At 38.9% G+C, this 23397-nt stretch overlaps 1 protein-coding gene across 5 annotated transcripts in view; it reads left to right on the plus strand.

The window, feature by feature from the left end:
• The window catches only part of TENM2 (teneurin transmembrane protein 2), a 675237-nt gene that overhangs the window by 305773 nt on the left and 346067 nt on the right, over nt 1–23397 (plus strand). The window lies entirely within an intron of this gene.

Genomic DNA, 23397 nt, shown 5'->3' on the forward strand with positions numbered 1-23397 from the left:
GTTTCTTATGGTTGTGGGGTTTTTTCTTCTAAAGAAAGACCAGGGTGTATGGCCAAGGAAAATGAAACTAGTCACCTTTCCCACCACCTACATGTATGCTTTAAGCTGTAATAATAGAGGCGTTTTCTGTGTGGGCTGCACTTCACTGTAAGTCAGGGTAGCTCCATTATATTTGTACTTTCTAAAGCATTGGTGCACACATTTTAGTTTAGATCCTTTCTCTGGTTGTAGGGATGTAAACTGGAATTTCAACACGCTTGCTCTTTCAATTGCTTGTTCCCTTCTTTTAATGCAATTTTTGAACTTCCTGATTTTCTTAATTAGGCTTTGCCAAGTTCAATGTAACTGTTAAAGTTTTAATAGCAGAGAGAAAAGTAAAAATGCACAGGGAAAATCCCTAAAGTTTTTATAAAATTATCTAAATATGAAGAAATTTAACTTTACATAGTTCTAAAAATGTGGAAATCCATCCAGAACCTAAAAACTCTGACAGAAAATAACATGAAGTATACAGTTTCAAGGTTAAAGGCTTAATGAAAGGATTAGAGTACTCCTAGGGGTATTTTGTAGGGACCTGTCCTATGTTTATGAGTTCTGTTACTGAGCAATACACTCCAGATTTACCCCTGCTAGGGAATATTTTTTGTTGAAGCTGATGCCTTCATTTATATACCCACAGGATTTAAATTCCCACGTACATAAAAATATATCACACACACATTCTTTTATGTGTTCATGTGTCCACATGAGCATCAGAAGATCACAGTTTCCCCCACAAACAATGTGACTGCCTTTTTCAAGGAGCTTTTGACACTTTGGGTTTCAAACCTTGCATTCTGGATTTTTACATTTCCCAGGTCCCTTGAGGATTCCAGCCAGCCAAGCCAGTAACACTGCCAGTCTGGCTTTCCCAAGGATGTCTCTTATTCAGATTTTCTGGAAGTTCTCACCTGGCCTTTTCACACATTTTCTGGAGGTCCCTCACTGCTGGGCCATTTTACCTTCTCTCCTTCAGGAAAATAATTAAAACCTTGTCCCACTCTACTGAAAAGTAGTAGAGGCCAGTTGATCAGGCTGTTCTGCCTTTTTATTCAAGACTGTAGATCCTCCTCCTGTCTTTGGAATCAGAGGATGTTGCCTATTGGTTTTACATTGGACTTTATGAAGGGAGACTGATGCTCTGTATGTTATTCTGATTCTTATACCTGATATTTCTAAGGTAGCCCTTGCAGAAAGGAATAACTCCTTCCCTTTGTTAATGCCCTGTCATTCCTCATCAGCTCCCAATGCCAGAAACCCAAATGGATGTTGCTTCTGAGGCTGAGCTAAAGAAATCCTCTGTGTAGAAGTAATTTTCTATGCTCACTTTTTGGAGTTTAAAAAGTAAACAGCATATGTCCAAAAGTGTGTGGGAGGCAAAAAATGCATACGCTGAACAACTTGTGTGCTTGACAAAGCATGGAGCAGCTAGCTGCAGAACACAGTGCTGCTCCTGCTAGCATGTGCTTGGCAGGAAGGGAATAACCTCAGTAGAGGCTGGGAATCATCAGCAGTCCAGTGGAGTTATTCTCAAATAGTTAATTCACATAAAGCAAATGTCATTATTTTTTTTCCCCAAAATATTGTTTCTGTATATTTTGCACATGGGTTTGTGTCTGATGCAGTCCTACTAAAGATCCACTTCTATATTTATGTTCAGTCTTAACTTGAAGCTCACAGATACCAAAAGAAATGCTGTCTCAAAACCAGGTATGTGTGCAAGTGCTCATTTATAGCAGGTATAGAAATGAGACTTTTTTTCCCTCACCTTTGGTTTAATTATGTGAGGAAAACTGAAGAGTGGTTGGTGTGGTGTCAGTTTGGGAGACCCCTTTCCCTCCTTTTCATTCCCCCCACACCTCCAGATATTCTCCTTTTAGTAGTGACCAGTTTTAGTTTTAAGCCAGCAATTTTATTATCCATCAAACTCTCCTGAGATATGGGGCTTGCAAGAATTCTTTTCTTTTTATTTCAAAACTACTTTATTCCTAAATGCCAATCACAGGATGTCTTTTTGATTATCTTTTAAGGCTGTTGGAGAGGCTCTGTGCTGGTGCCATGAAAGGAGTGGTTTGGGTGGGTCCGTGCTGTGCCAAGGATGCTTCCAGCTCCTGTTTTGGGAAGGTCTGAGCACACACGTCAGCCTGCCCACACAGAGGCTCTGTGCCATCTGTGCTCACACCGGAGGAGACGGGGATGGGGCTGCCTTAGGTGCTCAGCGGAGATTTTCTGCTGTAGTTACTGCACTGTCAGCCTGGCCCTTCGCACAGCCGAGCGCATCATTAAGAAATTTGCATCTTTCAGCAGCAGGAGTGGGACAGATCAAAGGCAGCAGTGATGAATGCCCCTTTGAACCAGGCAGCCCCACCCCTGAGGGTTTGTCCGGAGCTTCTCCTCCTCTCCCGCAGACCTCGGGCACCGGTGCCTTACAAAACCTGACTTAATGACTTGCTGCACCGCATTCACTCGCTGTACATTAATGAGGATTTTTTAGTTGTGTTCCTGCTTTTTGTCTCTTTTAAGACTACTTTCAGTGTTTTAGCATCATGTTCAAAAGGCTAGTCAGATTTGTGTGCTCGCAGCCTCATTAAAATTCTGTTCTGCACATCCTCTGACTCACACTTTATAATCTATCAGAACACCTGTTTTCTTTACAATGGCCACAAGGCAGCTCAAAACACTGTGGTATTTAGCATTTAATAATGAGCACAAGATATGTATTTTTTGACACTTAAAATTTCCTTTAGAAAAGTGTATGGAAAAAACTCTGGTTTGAATGAATTATCTGAGTTTTCTCATCCTCCCTCCCTTCCTCCCCATATTTCCTTATTTGAATTTTGACAAAACTCAGTAATTCTGTGACAAATGGAAAACTCTTGCATGACATAGGGCAGTGGTCATGAGGAACTGTGGTGGAATCTATGGAGCAATCTCTTTCCCTACATTATTAGCAGTTTTTAAATTTCTTAGGGCAGGAAGTGATTGAGATTTGTATCTACATTTAAATAAGAGCCCTTCACAAGCAGCACATTGTAACTCTACCCCTATGAGGATGCTTAGAAGCTTAAGTATATTGTTAACATCTGTCTCTTTATCATTCCATTACTTAAATCAATAGTGGGCATTGCAAACAATTTTTCTTTTAGTTACAGGCTTTTGGAATTGTAGTATTTAGCTTAATATCAGCCATTTGATACAGAAGTCGTTTGAGGGCTCAGCATGGGGTGAAAAATGTGATCTCAAAGGGCAAAAGCCTGTCCCTGTTACGTAAGTGAAGAATCATTTCCCAGTGGATATGAAATTCTCTATCTTTAGTGCTCTAATAGAGGACATACTGCAAGTTGATTATTGTAATCCTACAGTGTTATCTCATCAGTGAGTGGATTAAGGGAGTTATTTCTGCTGAGGGGTCAGAATAAACATTTTCATTTACTCCCTGCTGTGTCACAGACAAATGGAGGTGTTATCCAAGAATGTTTTGCCACACATGGTAAACATAAGTACAGTAATGTATCAGTGATTCTTCTTCCAGCTTTCCACTGTCATATGGAATAGAATGGATGCTGACAGTGAAGTCAAGAAATGGTCACTAGAAGGGGCACATGTATTATCATACCTAATGTAGAAGGTTGTATTCCTCTCTAATAAATTATCTCACCTTGGTTTGGGCTAGTAAAGTTTCAGGTGTGGGATGCTGAATGTCATTTTTAGCAGGAAAGTGAATTCCCTGCCTTAGCTGGTCCAAGTATCAAGGGTGCTGTAAAGTATTTTAAAGGAGTGAGTTAAAATGATAGGGAAATGAATGTGCAGGTGGAGGAGATTAATGTCACAGGCAGATTTAACATCCTGCCTGTTGGAGAACAAAGTTTCCAAGGAATCTCATGCTTAAGAAGGCATCACGCATAAGTTGTTTATCCTGTATACTCTTCCAGGGAATTTTCATAAAATACCATAAGGAGCAGTGATTTTTCTTATCCTGATAAACATTGTTCTTTCTGAAAACTGCTGCTCCCAGGATGAAACCCCCTTCTCTGAATGAAATGATCCCAGGGTACATTTCAGTGGAGGAGCTGTTCTTGGTAAGCCAGCAGCCAAACTGTGTGTGACATCAGAGCACTGGGAGGGTCAAGGGCGGCAGCAAAAGCGAAGGGAGAACCAGTATCACATGAAAAGACCTGGAGGTGCCTCATGCAGAGGGTTCCTGAGCCTTGCAAAGCAGGTGTCAGCTCTGGTCTGAATCACTCAGCAGCTACTGCAGGGATTTCATAAATGGAAGGGCCCCTCTCTAAAATGGCTATGGACTTGTTAGCTTCCAGTGATTCTCAGAATGGATTTCTTCCCTATGTGGCTTATATATCTGAAAGATATTTTAAAAATAAATGGGTAATTTTCATGGACAATGCATAGAGAAAAAAGGCAACAGAACACAAAATTGCTGGGGAGTAGTGCCAAGATTCCATAACCTGCAGACTGTATACCTTTATTTCTTCAAACAGTGCAAAATAGAGGATGGATGTCTTGATATATAGTGAATAAAGTACACAAAGGCAACTGAGCTCAAAATTGTGTCTCTGTAGAGGAAGAAATCTTGAGCAAATTCTGTTCTTTGTGGAAGGAACAGGATCATGACCTTTCCCTGCTAAGGTGCCTGTTGAACCCCATCAGCTCCCTTCCCTGCCAGCAGAGCTCTGCAGGATGATCAATTCCAGCAAGGCTGGTGCAAGACCTCCCTGCTCAGCCCCCACCCCTCCTCTTCCTCCTGCCTCCTGTTACCCTGGAGTTGTGCAGGTGAAATTGCACAGGTGGAGTTTCCACATCTGTTTATAAACGACACAGTTTGTGGTTTCTTTATCTTTCTTTGGTTGGTTGGGTTTTGTTTGTTTGTTTGTTTGTTTGTTTTTGGAGGGGGCATTTTGTTTGGTTTTTTTTCATTTGTTTTGGGTTTTTTTTTTTCAGACTGGAGCAGTTCCCCTAAGTCAGCTCCTCAGCCCCTGTGTTTGCAGTTGTGTTTGAGCAGGGGAGAGCTGGCAGGCCAGGCAGGGATGAGTGGGTACGAGAGGAGGAGGGCAGGATCTGTTTACACTGGGTTCAGCACTAGCAAAAATTACAGCATGGAACTGCACTCTCAGCAGACAATTTGATTACTGAGGCACTGCTCCAAGCACATGATTTATCCACGTAGCTCAAAACAGATAGGAATAGAGCCAGTGTGCTAATGCAAAGTAAGAGTTTCAAATAGAGCTTAATCAGATGTGACAAAATAGAATGAAATATAGACAGAATTAAACAAAACATGTGAGTGTTGTATAAAAGAGTCAACTTAAACCACTAAACAGAATAAAACATAAAATACTAGTTACATGACACACTAAAATCTGTTTGAATGTGGTTTGCCACATGACAGGTTTCATTATATCATTCATTTGACAAAAACAAAGAAGTTTTCTCCAGAGCCTAAAAGCAGGAGTATAAGCAAGGTCACTGTGTATTAGATTTGCCAGTGCAGCAGAGCATGGCTGGGGAAGCTCTGAGGACATCACACACAGCTCCTGAGTGAGGGCTCAGGCTCCAGCAGTGGCTGGCACAACAGTTTGCAGGATAACTTCTGATGCAGGCATCAAAACTTCACCTAAGCTGATCCAGCTGCCAGCTCTTGGTCTTTCCAGTTCCTATCAGAGAAATGCTTATGGAGTACTGTGCTGGCATAAAACAAACCTTGTCAAGATTTCTCTGTGGGAGATTTATGCAGAGTGAAATAAAAGTGTGACATGGACACCTGATGCGTGAGTCTTCTGTATGAAGCATGACACTTGGCAAGGGAGACAGTGCTGAGCTCTGCAGAGCTGCCAACTCGCACTCATTTCGAGTGACTCAGGCATTTTTTCCTCTTGGTTGTGTGCAGAAATCCAGCTAAATAGCTCCTGAAGTTAGAGGGGGGTTTGTGCAATGAAAGATTTTCCTGAAGTATTTTTTTAACAGTGCTTCTTGAGACATATGTTTTCCTTCTGTTCTTTAATCACAGTTAGCCTTTCCAAACATAATCTATATGGATTTTGAACATGAGTAATTAGAAGAATACATTCTGTTTTTGTGTCCTTGTCTTACAGAAGCATAAGATGATTTGGATCATTGTTTTTTGTGTAAAGATCACTGTTTCACTGGGGAACAGAGGACCTAGCCTGAACTCCAGCTTAGCAAATCTTAGTTGGAAAAAGAGAAGGAAAATCATATATAAAGTCAAGAATTTATTGTTAATGTAGCAGAGCAGGCTAATAAAAAAATTTCTGTTAGGCCACATGTAGCTGTTACAGAAAAAGAAGGAAAGGGAAGGGGAGAAAGCCATTACACAACAAGTCTCAATAAATAAAGTAATATGTAAAGGAATAGAATATAAGTAAATAAAGATAGTATTGAAAGTAATCTTACCCCCTAAAGAGTTGCAGCTGGGTTAATTATTAAAGATTAGAAGCAGGCCTGATGTTAGGAGGCCACATAAGAAGAGTGTTATAGAAGAGTGGGTTGGTTGGTTGAGGGGAACTGGAGTCAGTTGGCTGCGGTGGGGACAAGGAAGAGTCAGTGCCCAGAGGAGCTGCCTACACGAAACATCAGGGAGGTACAAAACTCTGGCAATATGGAACCCTTGCAATGACAATAGAACTCTTGCACTATAATGGCAACAAATGGCCTTTATGTACTTATATTCTGTCCCCCTACTGTAATACAAGTAATAAATTTAAAGTTGTTTCATATACTACTGAGCACCTACCCCTTCATTTCTCATGTTTTGCTGCACTCCCTCTGCCCCTGGGTGTGAGGGCTGTGGATTTCAGCCTGCAGGAAAGTTTTGGTGAGCCATTCCTCTTGCAAGAGGGGTATGGCACTGCTGGCCAGGGCTCATCTGGCTCTTTGCCTGGGAAAGCACCAGGCTGCTCTTGGGGGTTTTTCATCCTCCTCACTCAGCAATGTTTGGGGCTCCCATAAAGGTTCTGATGTGTTCTTGCACCTTGCTCCCTCTCCACAGATCTGCAGCTCTGTGTAACTCTGCATTTGCGTCTGGGCACTCTGTGCTGTGTGTCACAGACTGTTCACTGTTTTCTTCCTTGCTCTTAAAAACTGTTCTGTCCCTCCCAGGCCTGGAGCTGTGGCACCTTCACAGTGCTGGTGTTTCCCATGTCACCCTGTGCCCTCCCTCTGCAGTCAGACTGGAGCTGCAGCATCACAGTAGGGTCATAAATGTGGAATTCTGCCCAGGCTGACCACTCATCACTGCATTCTCTTCAAAAATTGTTGTTATTTCATGTGACTATACAAAGCTGAGGACCTGTAACGCTAATTAAACTTAGAATAGCAGTTGGTTGCTAAAAATAGTAATCATTAGAGCTAAAAGCAAAGCTCCAGTGAGACAGGACAAGGCTGGCATGGCCAGAGGCACAGAGCCTGCTACCCCACAAACACTGCCAGAGCCTCTTCTGCCCAAACAGGTCAGCAAGAGCTCTGCTGTCTGCTTCCCACAGAATTGTCCATTGCTCCTGTCATCCCTGTGTGCACTTATTTATACTGAGGAGGGGCTCATACTCATCCACCTGAGCATGACAGGACAGAACAGCTCCATGGAATTCAACCGTGTGAGAATTTCAAAGAGATAGAAATGAATGCATATGTTTTCTTAAACTCAGATAATTTCTGAATGGAGACTGACATGAATCCTTTGTGTGCACTGAATGTAAAAACAGTTAAGGAAAAGGAAGTTTGAAATAGCAAAAATGCTGTGAAAAATTGCTATTGATCACCAGAGTGACTCTTTCAAAATCTATCATGATGAAGTTACAAAAGGAAAATCAGTCATGTTAGGAGCAGCAGTATGTCAATACAGCTGTATTTCAGAATCCTGGTGCTGCCAGAACTGCTTTGCACCATGGGTAGCAGTATCTAGAGCCATGTTGGCACTGCTGCTTTAGGAGCCACTCTGTCATGCAACTTATTACCATGGGAATTTTACTGGTAGGTCAGGAGTTCACTGTGACCAGTAAAGCTTCTCTTTCTCTTCGTCCTATGGCACTGGACTAACAATTTTTTTGGTAACAAATGTTTTGGTACATTTTTGTAACATTATTATTTTTTGTAACATTTTATTTTTTGTACCATTAATTTTTTTATTTATTTTTTTTGTAGCCATTTGGTTTTTTTGTAGCCATTTATTTGGTTTTTTTGTAGCCATTTATTTATTTATTTGTAACCATTTCTTTATTTTTTTGTAACCACTTTTTTTGTAACCATTTATTTCTTTTTTTTTGTAACCATTTATTCATTTTTGTAACCATTTTTTGGTAACCATTTTTTTAATATGTATGTATATATAATACGTAAATTATCAAGGGGAAAAATTGAAGCCTTGGAGAGCTATTGGTGGCAGCACAAAGATTTATAGAGTGTATTTTTTTAATTTAGGTTAGATTTGAGAAAGGAATTGCTCCCTGTGAGATGGGCAGGCCCTGGCACAGGGTGCCCAGAGCGGCTGTGGCTGCCCCTGGTGGAAATGCCCAAGGCCAGGCTGGAAACTGGGGCTTGGAGCACCCTGGGACAGTGGGAGGTGTCCCTGCCCATGGCAGGGGTGGGATGGGATGGGCTTTAAGGACCCTTCCAACCCAAGCCATGCTGGGATTCCAGGATAGGAAGATGTGTGACTTTAATCAGGTTTTCTTTTTCTCCAGAGCAGTTCCTACCATTGACCTTCCCATGAGTGTGAGACCAGAACAGACTCTCACTGCACAGAGTTAAAATATGGGAGGGCAGGCCTAAAACAGCTGCACCATGACAGGGGCACACATATTTGCTTAATTTCCTGAGCACAAACTTTCTGACTTTTTTTTTTGTTTGCTTTTTGTTTGTTTGTTTTTGAACACATCCTCCATTTGATCCATTAGGAGGAACATTAAAGCAGAATGTTCAGCTCATTAAGTTTCAGTCATGCAAGACTTTCATTCTCGGAATAAAAGCTTATGCACTTGGAAATACTTGAAAAAAAAAAAGAGAATGTAGAAACTTGAACAGTTCCAAGGTACAGTGGAATTGTGTGAAAGACTAAAATTCATTTGATAAAAAATAGCAGGCTCCATGTGCCAGAAAACATTAGGAGAGCATGCAAATGCAATTGGGTTTTCAGTCTTTTCACCAAGGTGTGGAAAGATCTGTAGCTATGTGAATCCAGGCTATTAAAGACTTTTAATACCTGCTGTTATTCTTTGACAGGTGTACAAAATCAGTCTTCTGACAAATTCTTCTCCATTTATTATTTTGATAAAAACTTCAGTAATTAAACTTTGCCAATGAATGTCAAATTTCAGTTAGTGGAAGAGAGAGAAAATGCAGAAACAATCATTTATTCCACAATATAATGCCATTTCATTTTCACAGAAAGTGAGTTTCATTATCTTAGAACTTAAGCTATTACTCTTTCTCTAGACATTTAAATGAAGAAATGTTTAGTCATAACAGAAACTGTTTTAAGGATTTGTTTTTATTTTAAGAAAGGTATTTTTTCCCTTATTATCTCTATGTTCTCTGTGTATCTTCTTCTCAGTTAAATAGATGAAGGATAAGAAGTTTGGCTTTCTAGAGATTCAGTTAATTCAGTATTTTGCAAGGAAACAGCAGAAATAGCACAGAAAGTGGTGAGCTGCTGCAGACAAGCCTTTCCTAAGCATAGATGATGGCTGACAAAACGACTCTTATAAAAGATTCATTTTAATTAGTGGATATTTTTAAAGCCATACAGTGAGGCTGATTAGCCCTACACTACAAGTCCATACATTTGTGCAAGAATTAGATAGTGAATATTAAATATTTTTAATATATTAATGAAATATGCTTAACAGGTTGTAAGACCAATGTAAAACAGAAGAACACAAAGGTGCAGGTTATTAGTATGCCACACATGGATGATGTAGGTTTTCTTTGAAGTTGCCTATTAAAAAAAAGAGGGCTTGTTGCTTGAGCTGCATGTTCTGTGAAAATAGATATATTCCTGTCCTTCCAAGACTTCTCCTATTTTTGCATAAGTAAAAGCAGCTTTCAGAAGGAAGGTCTGGTTTGTCCCTTGATCATCCCTGGTAAAAATGTTTCTTACAGACAGCTTTAGGACAGCAGCTGCTCCTACTCCATCCGTGACACAGTAGGTACATTTTAGGGATGAGATAGGATCAATTCTTTTGGGGCCAAAATGATTTCTGCAAGAAACAGCAACCTGTGTTCATTCAGCCTGCACGTGTACCTGACATGACTTCTCACGGGGGCTGCTGCACGACCTGACTGAGTTCTGCAAGTATTGGCAAAACTTTGATCAGAAACATTCCAGCACAGACCTTTTTGGTTATTTTGTACTGCTTCAGAATGCCCAGTGATTCATTTCAGTTTTAGAAGTGATGTGTTTGAACCAATTTCTGTGTTTTGTTGGAAAGATCTTCATTGTATCCAATGCAGAGAAAAACCGGATTTTATCCATTCTCAGAATCAGTTGTACATCCCTGAGCACAGCAGCTTGTCTAAGTTCAGGGACTATTACAGTCTTTTTATTCCTAACAGCTTATCCATTTGTCCAAGTACCTCAGCTTTCTTGCCTTTTATCTCCCTAGTAGATGCACCATAAATACTGTATTTGTGAGACATTTGTCTCTAACCAGTCATTTATTTTACAGATCAAAGAAACAAATATGTTGTGATTCTTTTTTACTTCACAGTGTCAGCAGAGCATGAATAGATTAATATGTGCAGAACTCAGAAATGTAAAGTTTAATTATTTACAAGCATTTTAGCTGATGTTAATTGGCAGCTGAGTGCAAACCCTTTGTTGCCCAGCCAAACAAGTCTTGACTCTACAGGAGCAGTGACTGCACTTATCATCCAAGGACAGAACTCGGTGCTTTTTACAGTGGAGCTGCTTTTGGTGACTGCTGTCACTTCTGTCATGGACTGGGAAGGAGAATGAGTCCTGAGGCAAAGCTGGGGAAGGTTTGCCATGTGTAAGGGAGGGTGTAACAGGAACCTGAAACTCTTGGTGTACCAAAAACCCCACCGGCATACTGTACTGTATCATGTCACACACATCTGTCTTGGCTGGTGATTGCTGCTCTCTGTAATCCCAGGATTACAGGACAGTCACTGTCTGTCTGTCTGTCTGTCCCACTGTCTGTCCCAAGCTTTTATCCACCTCCATGGGCCAGATGGACTTTAATCAGAACTTTGCATCCCTATAGCTGTCTGTAACCACCGTGACCTTTAGGGTTATAAAAAGCAGAATTTGTCAGTATGTGAGAGAAGTTAACCCAAAATGTTTGTCAAGGAGGGAACAGTAGTCAAAGGTATAGCCATTGTAGCTGCTGTTAATGTGTTTACATCAGCAAACAAACAAATTTAAATGAAATCAGAATTTGCCCCTGAACTTCAGTGTGAAGCATACTGTGATGCTTTAATTATTTGAAGTTAGATAAAAGTATCAAGCTAATGTGAAGTGTAAATGACTGTCTCAGGATAAATAGATATTGAAGAGCTTATTCTTCTGTTGAGTACATGAGAAACGAAAAGCACAGTGTATTGGTAGAAAAGGCGGTTTCTATTTCAGAAACACCTTTGGGACTGATGAACTGCCTAACTTCAATCTGAAATGAAGAATTTTCATTGAAAAAAGTGAAATGCAAAATTGTAGCTTCACTTGTCACGTATTATCTTGCCTCTGTCTGTTTTATTCTTTTTCTCAGAACTTGCCTTTTATTATCGTTTTAATCACCTTGATGGGTGTTATTAGAATCACAAAATGTCAGCCTGGGGAAAGTGAGAATCTCATCATTATTTTGTTTCAATGTCACCTTTGTCAATTCATGCTTATCTACTACTTAAAATTTTGGTGCCAGTCCTGTAGTTAGATACCAGGTGTGATGTGGCCAGTCTTTACAGGTGAGCAGTGCTTCAATATTCCTATTTGGAATTAGTTTCGTCATCAGGAATTATTCACCTTAATGATTTTTTTATTCCTTTAAATTTTTTTCTTAGACCTTAATATTCTGATAGTTAAATAGTTTCGTATCATTAAATGACACAGAGAATTTGCCCTGGCAGTTTGGAACAATTTTCTGTGCATGATCACAGGTAGATATTGTTCAACCATCTGTAATACAAATTTAGAAGCTACTTTTCAGTACATTATCCTAGCATACCAAAATCTTTCCTGGAAATGATCATCACAGACAAGAATTGATATTCTCAGCATCTGCTTAAGAAAAAAGCTATTCCATCATTTGTATTTTATTTGGGATACATTTGAAATGAGATAAGTTTGGTGAATTATTCAGAAATGTAAAGGATTACTCAATAAAGTTTTGCATTGTTAGTTTCAGTGCATTGAAGATAAACCATTAAAAAGAGGGCCCAGTTAACGCAGCATAAAGATGATGCATGAAATGTGACATCTCTTTAACACTGAGAGAAAACACTTCCCTCCATTGAGTGCTTTACAGCTAATGCAAAATATTGACACAGCCCTATTATACCAAACAATAGACTGCTTTCAGAAAGATAATTTTATAGAAGGGGTAGTATCATGTGATCTTATTAATATTTATGAAATATGATAACAGAAAAAAGGGAATTGGGATAGCGCTGCTATCTTTATAGACCCTATCCATTTCAGCTTCAAAATGTTTTTCATTTCACACATCAGACACTAATTAGCAAATATCTAATTAGTGTTAGAAGAGTAATCGCTCATGGGAGTTGTTGAGGCTTTGAGCTTTCATGCATGCAAAAATAGTGCCACTTTAGGTACATTTGTTGAGGTACAGTAACTTTAACTTTTATTTTTCTCTGAACTGCGTGAATTAAAAATAAAAAGCGAAATTCAGCTCCAATAATTGGGAGTGGGAAAATGAATGCATTCATAAAGAGTGAGGCAAGATCCAGAAAAATTAGAATTTAGGTATTTTCAAACTTCTGCAGATGCTGGTAAATTCACTAGACCAAACAGAATATAATATTAATTTGATTTGATTCTGCTTTCCAGGTGAAAGACTATCTGTAGTGTTCCTCTTTACAGAACAGATAACTGTGCATACCCCAAATGAGTGGAACACAGAATGCAGCCAAGGAGGGAATAATCAAAATGCTCTCAGAATTCTACTGTTTTTAAGTTTTATAGCTCAAGTGTGTCATGGTGATAAGTTTCTTGTTATGAATATTAATTATTAAGTTTTGTGGGTTTTATTTTGCATTTTCTTTTATGAGAGACATAAATTCTATACAAACAGAATCTACCTTGGTAGTTATTTTGTCACAGAGTGGATGAATACATCCTAGCTAGAAACAGTGTTCAGTACAGAGCATTGTGCTTCTGTCAGCATCAAAATTATGAATGTGAAGAAGGAAATAAAACCAACTATTTTTCACATCTGGTTTTAGCAACACTTCTAAGTTCACTTCAAAATAATACAAGGAGGAGCCTGATTTTGAAAGCAGACAGACTGTAGGAAATGTATGAAAATAATATTAATGATAAAATATTTAGATACTGTTTAAATATGCAACAAAATATTGGAAAATGCTGCAGGACTGAGGAATCAGTCTTTTTTGATTCTGCAGAATTTGATAGCACAACCCTTTTTTTGTTCAAATTCCTGAAAATTAAATGTCTGTCTATGGAATCTGGGTGCATTCTAATTCATATTCATAAATATTTTTCAATAAGTTTTTACTATCAGTTTAAAATTAAAGATAATGTGGATTCAAACTGTTGCTTTTAGATGGAGGAAAAGCAATTCATCTGTGATCTCCACTGAATTGATTTCCATTTCAGCAGAAATGGCTTGTCCTGAAGTTTCAACTGTCCTCAGCAGAATGTTTCTTCCTAATGATGCAATATTTGCACAGTATCAGATTGTCATACTCTCCAGAATCTGCTTCCTAAATATTAGAGAAATAGAATATTTTGTTGAAGGAGCCAAATGGAAAACAGATATAAATAAACAGCATAAAGGCTGGATGTATTTAATTTTCCTCCTGTTCAGGCAGCCAGATCTGCATGGGGTTAACATCTATATCCCAAAATTATTAATAAAGCCACCAGTTGGTCAACAATACAAAGGAAGTGACTATCACTATCAAGTGATCAAGTGTCAGCTTTTTAAAAATCTTACCCATCATATTGCTGAGCAAAATATTTACTCCCCAGACTCACTCCCAGTTGATTCTTAATTACAGGGATTTTTTACCTTTTCTTGGTTTCTGTCCTAGCTTCTTTTAAAGCCACTATGAATTCCTAAGCTTGAGTACAGCTGAAATTTTTAAACATGTGAATAAAAATGAAGTGTGACAAACAGTGCTTAGATTACTGTGTGAGGACTTAATAGAAATGTTGGGGGGGAGAAAAAAAAAGTTTTGAAAGAGACCTCTGGAAAATGAAGGATATGATATTCCTGTGCATTGAATCTGTGGAAATGGGAAAATGAGTGTGTTTTATAGGAGCTTCCATGCGTGGCTTAACAGCGTTATTGGAAATGGACTGATTTACACTGGTATGGTCTGCTGATGTTCCTTGGAACTTAAGGGGGCACATCAGCACATTTTTTTCATCATCAGAATGCTGCTCAGATAGTTTGCCTAATGGCAGTTTTCCATCCATTGTGACTTTTCTAATTCCTACCACTGTTTACAGCGGTGATGCTCAGCCCTGACACTCAGCTCAGAACTGCAAAGTGTTTCCCTGGGACAGGTTACTGCTCCAGCTTCAGTTACAGCTGAGAACACGAAAAAAGAGGCAGGAAAATTACTTGGAGGAAATTTGAAAACACAACCGTCTTTTCCAAACCCCATTCTGCTTCTCTGTTCACTTGTCCTCACTATCTCACTATCTGTACCAGAAATTAGACTCTTACTAAAATATTAAAGCATATACTGCTGGGTTGAGGTAAAAAAAGCTCTTACTTTAAAGGTTTTTAAGGTTGTAGTTGGTCAAGAATTGCTGTAAAACAGAATACATAATGCTTTTAGCATTTTGATTTGTTTTTAATACATATTTAAATTTATTAGATGTTGGAAAATTCAACAGATGAAGGGTTTCTTCTGTTGAATAGCAATTTTCTTGTTAGATTGTGGGATTTATTTTTATGTCTCTTTAAACATGGGAGGAGTATTTTCTTTCTTCCTCAAGTTTGTCAGGACAGGGCACGTCTTGTCAAGACAAGAACTTTGTCATGTAACTTTTGGAGAACGTCTGTGTTAAAATTCCACTGAGACATGAAAGAAGAACCAGGAATGCTGCTGGACTCTGGCTTTCTTCTTGCCTCATAGACTGAGCTAATCATCTCTCTGTCAATTTGAGTGTCCTAATTTATAACTCAACACCTGTAGACTCTATTCCTGCTCCCTTTCCAAGGCACTGACATGTCAAGGAAAATGCAAAAGCAGCCCCTCCATGGGTAACAGGGATACTGAGGCACTGCTGTTACCCTCTCTTCAGAGGATCTCTGGAAATGCCTTCAGTGGATCCACTCCTTTGTGCCATCTTCTAGTTTGTGTCAGTCCAGAGCAAGGGGATTTTATTTCATTTTAAACCTCTATTTTTTTTAAATCATTATGATGTGTGCTCCATTTATCCAGACTTATTGTTCTGTATGGACTTTATGTAGCATAATAAGAAACAGAATGAAAATAGTTAAAATTCTGGAATTGTTGCGCTGGGCAAAACAAAAATAATGATCAAGAATACCTTCATTAGTAATGTTTTTCAGCATTTGTGAGATTTCTGTTAAGTCAAGCAGATGGAATCAGGCTTGTAAACATCAATTTATGGAATATTTGCAGGTGTTTAACATCTGTCTCCAGCAGTTGATAGTACTTGCGCACAGCCTAATTAGCAAGGTCAAAAATCAAAGATGCATTTATAAAGCAACAGTGACCAGATCATAAATATGAGTCATAAGCAGATTCTTGATATCACCTGATGATTTACTGCTTGTGAAAAAAATCTCATTTTATTTAATGTTTCTCCTATTGTAAAGATATACTAAAAAATAATGTTTGTTCCAGATGTAGTGACACACTTAAAGCAAAATCATTCCTTTGGGGTCTTAATTTATTGTATTCCTTATATTTAGATTATGTTAACCTTGTGGGTTTAACCTTTCCCTATTACAAGAAATTACCCTGTGGAAGCGTTTCCATAAATTTCAAAATCCTTATTTATGTCACTTCAGGGCATGGCTTCACCAGAGAAAGAAATTTCATCATTCCTTAACTTTTTGGGTTTGATGCTTGAGAAAGTTGGTTTTGAGTAATCTGAACGTACTTTGACTTTTTGTACTCTGTGTATGTTAAAGAAAAAAAACTTGAAAGTAAAGCATTTTATATTCCAGAATTCATGGAGGTGTCATTAAGGTTATTCAGCTTGTGGAAATTATGTGTTGCAATGTTATGCCTTAGTAAAAAAAAAAAAAACAAATTAAAATGGGACATATTCCAAATTAGGAAAAAACTGGATCTTTTGATCCAACCCAAATGCTTCTCTGAAAAAGAGTTAAAACTGAGTTGGGGTCATGAAATAACAGGTGTCTACTTATTGAAGGTGATAAACTTGATAAGGAAACGGGAGCAGATGAATGTTGTCCCTGGGGAAGCCTGTTTGCCCTTTTCAAAAACACAGATTTTAAGTCTGGAACCAATTGCAGAAATGCCTTGGCTTGCCATGATATGTAGATCACAACTAGAGCAGGTAAATGCAATTTGTATCAGCATATAAATCAGAGAGTGTGATTTTAAGTACCCTTAAATGAATTAGATTTGTCTCATAATATCCCTATTAAGCAGGTAAATATCACTGATCCTCATTATTTAGAGATCAGGTGGCATTAGCAAACACACATTACATTTCAGCACCAGAGTTTCCAGCTCGTCAGTTTGAATGTAAGAATCGTTTTGAAATCAGTTGTGAGGAGTTCTCAATCTCCCATGTAATTAAATCTCTTTATTTTCTATTTCCTTTTCTGTAAAGTAAGAACAGTAATACTATGTGCAAATTCAATACAGAAATTTACAGAACAGTTTTTGCTGCTTTTGAGGTCTCAAATGGATACAGCCAAACGTGTGGGACTGTTCTGAGGAGAAATTCTCCCTGTGTAAAACTTCTTCTGCCTATAACCTATAATATTTATTGTTATAATGAATATTATAACAATAGAATATTTAGTCTCATTATAATATAATTTATTACATTATAATAAACTTTATTATATTTATATAATGTATTATATGGTATCATGTACCATAACTATAATTAATAATATAATATATATATTATAATTATAATATAACATAAATATTCAAATTATATAGTTATACAAATTGTATTTCAATATATATAAGGTTATTTATATAATAAAATATATATTTATGTAAATTAATATCTAACATGTAGATAAATATAAATATATATAAATATATAAATATATAAATATATAAATATAACTATTGTATATGGGGGGTTTTTTTTGATGGGTACTGAATCACAAAGCTTTCTAAGACTGCTGTGCCAGCAGCACCAGCTTTAGTTAGTCTGTAGTTATTTCATTTATTTCAGTTTCTTCTACAATCAATACAGAACCACAATTAAAGCATATACAAATTATGACAGTATACTCAGCATTCAAAGATATGTATTTAAGATATGCAGAACAAAAATAAAAAAATCCTTCCTTCATATTTATCCATAGGATAATTAGATTTGCAGGAATTTATTTGTTTTAGGAGACCACCTTATTTATTTCTCTCATGTAAATGAATGCTTCTAGCATACAGCCTCAAATAAAGCCCCCTTATTCCAGACTAAAATGTAATGACAATATATTGGTTTGGTTATCCCTGGATGTGTTTACTTGCTTGATCTGAAGTACAACCAGGTGGTTCCATCTTCTTACAACAATTTCACTTCCCTTTCAATGAGTGTGGCTCATTTGAAGTTTGTGAAAGGCATATCCTTATGGAATTCATAGGATTTCATGTTGTGATGCAGCAAGGAGACTTGCTAGAAATTGCCTGTTTCAGGCTGATGATGCAAAACTAGACATCTGTTAAATTAACATCTATCTAACATTTTTGCCTTTCAGTCAAATGCATTCAAAAAATTTAAATGTTTTTTAGCTGTCAAAACAATCTGTCACAAGATATTTATTTTTTTTGTATAATGGGTTACTTAAGGAAAGCAGCATATGGTTGAGTGAGCTTCACCTATGCTGCAGCTTGCCCAGCTCTGCACTACCTGTGAACTACTGGAAGATGCACAGGCTTAAATGATTAATTTTTAAAATTTAAATTTAAAAAGCAGAACTTTATACTTTCTAACCTGTTGGATCGCTTTATAATGTATGTTTCAAATTTAAAAAAAAATTGGTAAAGAAACCTTTGAAAATGTTGCTCTGCCTTTTTGTCTTAGAGCAGTCTTTAGGATGGTAAGTACATCCTGCACTAAATCACAGTGGGAACAAGCCTGCATTCACCTACAGGTTTGTTTCTTTCCTTAATTTAAGCTATTCATTACTTCTCATGTAGAGGAGGATATAATAACACATTAGCAATTACAATTATGCATAATTTTAATAAAAACCTGTAATAACAGGTCCTAATAATGACCAGAACCAAAAAGCCTTTAATGCAATATATAGCACTGCATTGTACAGGGTTCTCATTCATCAGGCTCTGGCTTGTGTGTCTTGGTGACATTCTGGGGCTGCTTTTATGTGCCACTTTCAGTCATGTAGCCATGTGCCCTGCCCTATCCTGCAAGAATAGCACTGAGATGTTTCCAGAGTAAATTCACAATGAAATCCTGGCCTCATTGAAGTCAATGGGCCTGCTACCTCCAAGTCAGTGAAACCTAAACTGACTGCTTGCATCACTGTTTTCTGGTAGATGGGCACAGTAGAAGTCCAACATTTGAGTTGTTTAAGTTATTTATTTCAGAATTTATTTGTATACATTTCTTCTACTCAGATTTTGATTTGTGTATGCGGAGATTTTATAACGGGGGATTGTGTATCTCCCATTGTAAAATGGGGATTCGTTTTGCTTTTTTCAGTCCCAGGGCACATAAAACCTGTGTGAATGTGAGATAATTTGCTCTGGGAATAGTCAGCAACTTTGCAGAGGGGTAAGATTGGAAGTTCTGAGCATGTGATGTACTTCACCCCTAGGGAGATGAGAAATGTGTCACCCACACCACTACAGCCCTTCAGGGAACTTCTTGTGTTGTTCATTCGTGGTTTAATTTAGATTTAGGTTGAAGGCAGGAAGAGTATTGTATAAATGTAGGCACACAGTTTGTGGTGATTGGGGCTGGGGCCCAGCCTCACCCCTAATTGTCTACAGCTGTGTGCTCAGGTGAATGATATTGGAGATAACGAGGCGTGGAGTGCCCAGGGGCACTGACCAATCACACGGGGAGCAGAGGGCACTCAGGTGCAGGGCATCAACAGGAGGGGATAAAAGGATGGGCTGAAGAACAAGAAGGGCAGATATTTGCAGCCTTCTGACGTGGCATGGTGTTACTCTGTATGGATGAATACCTGAAGTTTCCTGATAAGGTAAGGTGTTACTCTGTGTGGGTTGAAGCCTTCTGAAATAGTGTGATGATATCTGTGTATTGTGGCCATCTCAAGTGTGACATATAAAAGTATTGCAATAAGTCCCTATTTCTCATTAGTTGTTAACACAAAACTGTCCATTCCCCAGAGGGAGCTCTGTGGGCTCTGGTGTCACTGTGGTGTTTTCAGAGAGGCGGCATTTGAATCTGGAGAACATATGGGGACATAGTCTATGGAAATCATTCACTTAAATGTCACTTCTGTCTTAGATTTGTCATCTAATTTTAATATGTTGAATGCCATGAATATGTTTGATTGTGGTTTGCTTTACAGTGAGTTGTATTTTTTTACTACTGGCTGCAGCCAAAATACATCCATGTTCATTATAATTATGGGGGGGTTTTCAAAGCTCATTATTTTATTTTTTGTTTGAAAAATATGCTGTGTGTCTTAAAGGTGCAGAAACTGCTCTGGGTTATTTTAGAAACAAGTTTACTCTAGTAAAGATTTCATTATAGTGAGGAAAATGGGTTCTAATTCTAGAGAAAATGCACATTTTAAACATTACATTGTAAGCTATTTTATATTGCTAGAGCCCTGTGGACTTCAGTGGAGCTTGTAGCATTTTAGGATTTTGGCATGTGGGAATAAAAAACCCCATCCAACCAACTGGGCATGTCAGGTAGCATTCTATTCTCTTACACCTGCTCAGAGTTTCCTCCTGCCCCACTCTGTAGCAGGACTCAGGCTGTCCTGGCCAGATCTGATGGAACAGGCAATTCCAGGCTTGAGGCAGAGCCCTTCTGGCTGTAGGGACCTCATCTGTGCTCATTTGAGGGAGTTAGTGAGACTTTTTGGCATTTCAGAGCTTTGAGAGTCGCACAAGTTTGTGTGTACCCAGCTGAGTATTTCAAGGAAGGACTCACAGAGAAGGAATTTGCTCAGAGACACAGGAAGAATGTACCAATGTTAGTTAATTTTTGATTTTTAAAGCCAGTGGTCTAGAAACTAGAACTTTTCTTTTCCTCTCTGTCTATTCTTTAGGAGTCACGAGGTACTTTGAATACATGATAACTTTCAAGTGTTGATGTTTTTAATCAGACTGACAATCTGAAGCATGAGTCTTTTTTTTTCTGGGCAGAGGTAGATTGGCAATAATCTTTAATACAGGTGACAATAATCATTACAGCCATTACAGGGCTGCACTGCAAGTCCCCTACAGGAGCAGGAAGTGCAGGTATTAACAGCTTGGCTTCTTCCTACACTGCTTAATAAAATGAAACCTGTGCTTTTGTTTGATATGCTAATAGCAGTCCCTTTTGTTTCTTAGGGAAATCCTCAGTTTGCTGCAGCTTCCTTCTGGTCTGACACACCTAAAACTAATCAATGACAAATTGATCCTAAATATGCCACCAGTGAGTCCCCTCAGAGTGAAGGGTCACTGTCTCCAGCTCCCCCTGGGCTGCTGCTACATCCTGGTCTCAATTTCACTGGGAAACCCACACAGCACCCATTTCCCAGAGGGGTTTTTGGAAAACCCCACTCTGGTTTTGGCCAGGGTGTGCCAAATCCTGGATTTCCCTCGCCCTCCTCTCACCAGCCTCATTCTGTGCCTCTCTTTCTGTTCCTCCCTCTGCAGGGGCACACCCTGGCCAAAGCCAGAGTGGGATTTTCTAAAAACCCCTCTGGGAAATGGGTGCTGTGGGGGTTTTCCAGAGTGAAATTGAGACCATGGCATCCCCACCTGGCAGGCCAGGGGTTGTGGGGGTTTGAGGGTTTGTGCTGGCCCAGTCAAAGCCAGGCAGGCAGCAGAGCCTAGGAACCTCCAGTGCTATGGAGCATGGCCAATGTACCTCCAGGCTGAGGTATAAAAAAAATCTGAAGAGTAAGAAAATGGTTTTTAAGTGCTTTTGCCTTAAAATGTGTTCTTGGCTTTCCCTTTATCTCTCTTCTTTTTTCTTTTTCTTAAATGAATACTGTTCTGAAGAAGCAGATTTTGGGAGCATTGTGCTGGGAACAAAAGGATTCTTTCAAAGACTTGTTGCTCAATCTTGTTTACAGGATTTTTCTTTTCCTGAAGCCTTTTAAAGTCTTCTCAATTATTCTCTTCCCTAATGTATTCATATTTGCTGGGATAAAACTTGCTCTATTTTGAGGAGGACTGCACCAAGTGCAGCTCTTCCCAGAGTTTTCTGGGTTAGCTGAGAAAACTGGCAATGGCATTGTTTCCCCTGTGCCCTCCCATTCTCACCATGACTCCTGCTGCTTTCTCTCTCTCTCCTCTGGGTCAGGGCTGCTGCTGCTTTCCCCTTGACCTCCCAGTTCTGCCCTTCCTGACAGCCCAGCCAGGCACTCACAGTGAAATCTGAATGATCAAGGTTGAGTCTAAACTTGGGCTTGAGAGCACATTTTCCTTCCAGCATCTCCTGTTCCAGCATAATTTCCGTGTGCTGTGACTTCTGAGGTGCCCTGCCTTTCCTGCCAGGTGTGTCACACACACCTGGGTGGGCGAGGAACAATTGTACTTGTCCATGTGGCATTAATAATTATGATCATAATCATCTCTGGGAATACATTAATGTTGTTTCCTTACATATGCATTAGGTTAACACTTAGCTAAATAATCATAATTAGCAACTTGGAAATTTTGTGCAAGCATTAGTTATTAAACCCTTCAATGAGTCCTGTGAGGTATCATTACCACCATTATATAAACTGAAAAAATTGACCACATCAAAGATAATTGTCTTTCCCAAGACCCAGCAATGAATCTCAAACTGAGATGTGATTTCATCTCCAAGGCTCTGTTTCAGCCATGGATTTTGCATGCTTTAAAACACTGACTCCCAGGAGTTCAATGTAACTTGTCTGAACAATAAAAAATATTGTTTATATTCTATTTTCTAGACATCATAGAAGAAAGAAGTTGTCAGTACTAGCCCTGTGGTTTTTTGGGGGGATCCCTACTGCAAATAAAAAAATATTTTGGGGAATTTAGGATGGCTTCTGTATAACTCTATTAGTAGTTGTAACCTTAGGTGTTGTTTTCTACTTTGAAATAGAATTACTGAAGCAAGATATTACCTGAAAAATGGCAAGCTCTGCTAGAATGCTGTTGAAAGTTAACCCAAATGGCACAGAAATGTCATACATAGCTGATTATAATCATGCTTCTGTGTAGATGTTATTTTTGTATATTGCTCTGGTCTGTTTATAACCATTAAGAAGGGAATTATGCACAGTAATGTGTCTAGATTCCAAGGAAGTTATTTGGCCTGTACATTATGATTTTTATTTGTTGCTTGGCTGCAGGACAGCATATGGAGTCATTATCCACTTAATAACTGAAATAGCTGCAGCCTCCCTTCCCCCTGGTGAGCGTGGGGCTGGGAGGAGGCAGCATCTGCCACCTGTGCAGACAGGCTGCGAGGGGCAGGGTCACTCAGGGCTCCCCTCTCTGCCTTTTCCAACAAGAATTCTTTGCTTGTGGGCTTTCCTGTTGGGTTTTTAAGTTTTTCTTAATTTTTTTTTCTACCTGGAATATCAATTTGGTGGGAAGGTGTAGGCGCTGCTGTGGGAATGTCTCTTTGCACCGGTACAGAGCTCACTCCCTCCTGCCCTTTGTGGCCCACCAGGGCCAGGGACAGTGAGACACGTTTGAGTTCTGGGAAATTCGTGTGCCAAATGTGAAAGATGCAGCTGGGGAGAGGAGTTTGATGTACTTTGAGGCCACAGAGGAACT

This window comes from Zonotrichia leucophrys, chromosome 13, assembly GCF_028769735.1.
Source record: "Zonotrichia leucophrys gambelii isolate GWCS_2022_RI chromosome 13, RI_Zleu_2.0, whole genome shotgun sequence".
NCBI classification, from domain to species: domain Eukaryota; kingdom Metazoa; phylum Chordata; class Aves; order Passeriformes; family Passerellidae; genus Zonotrichia; species Zonotrichia leucophrys.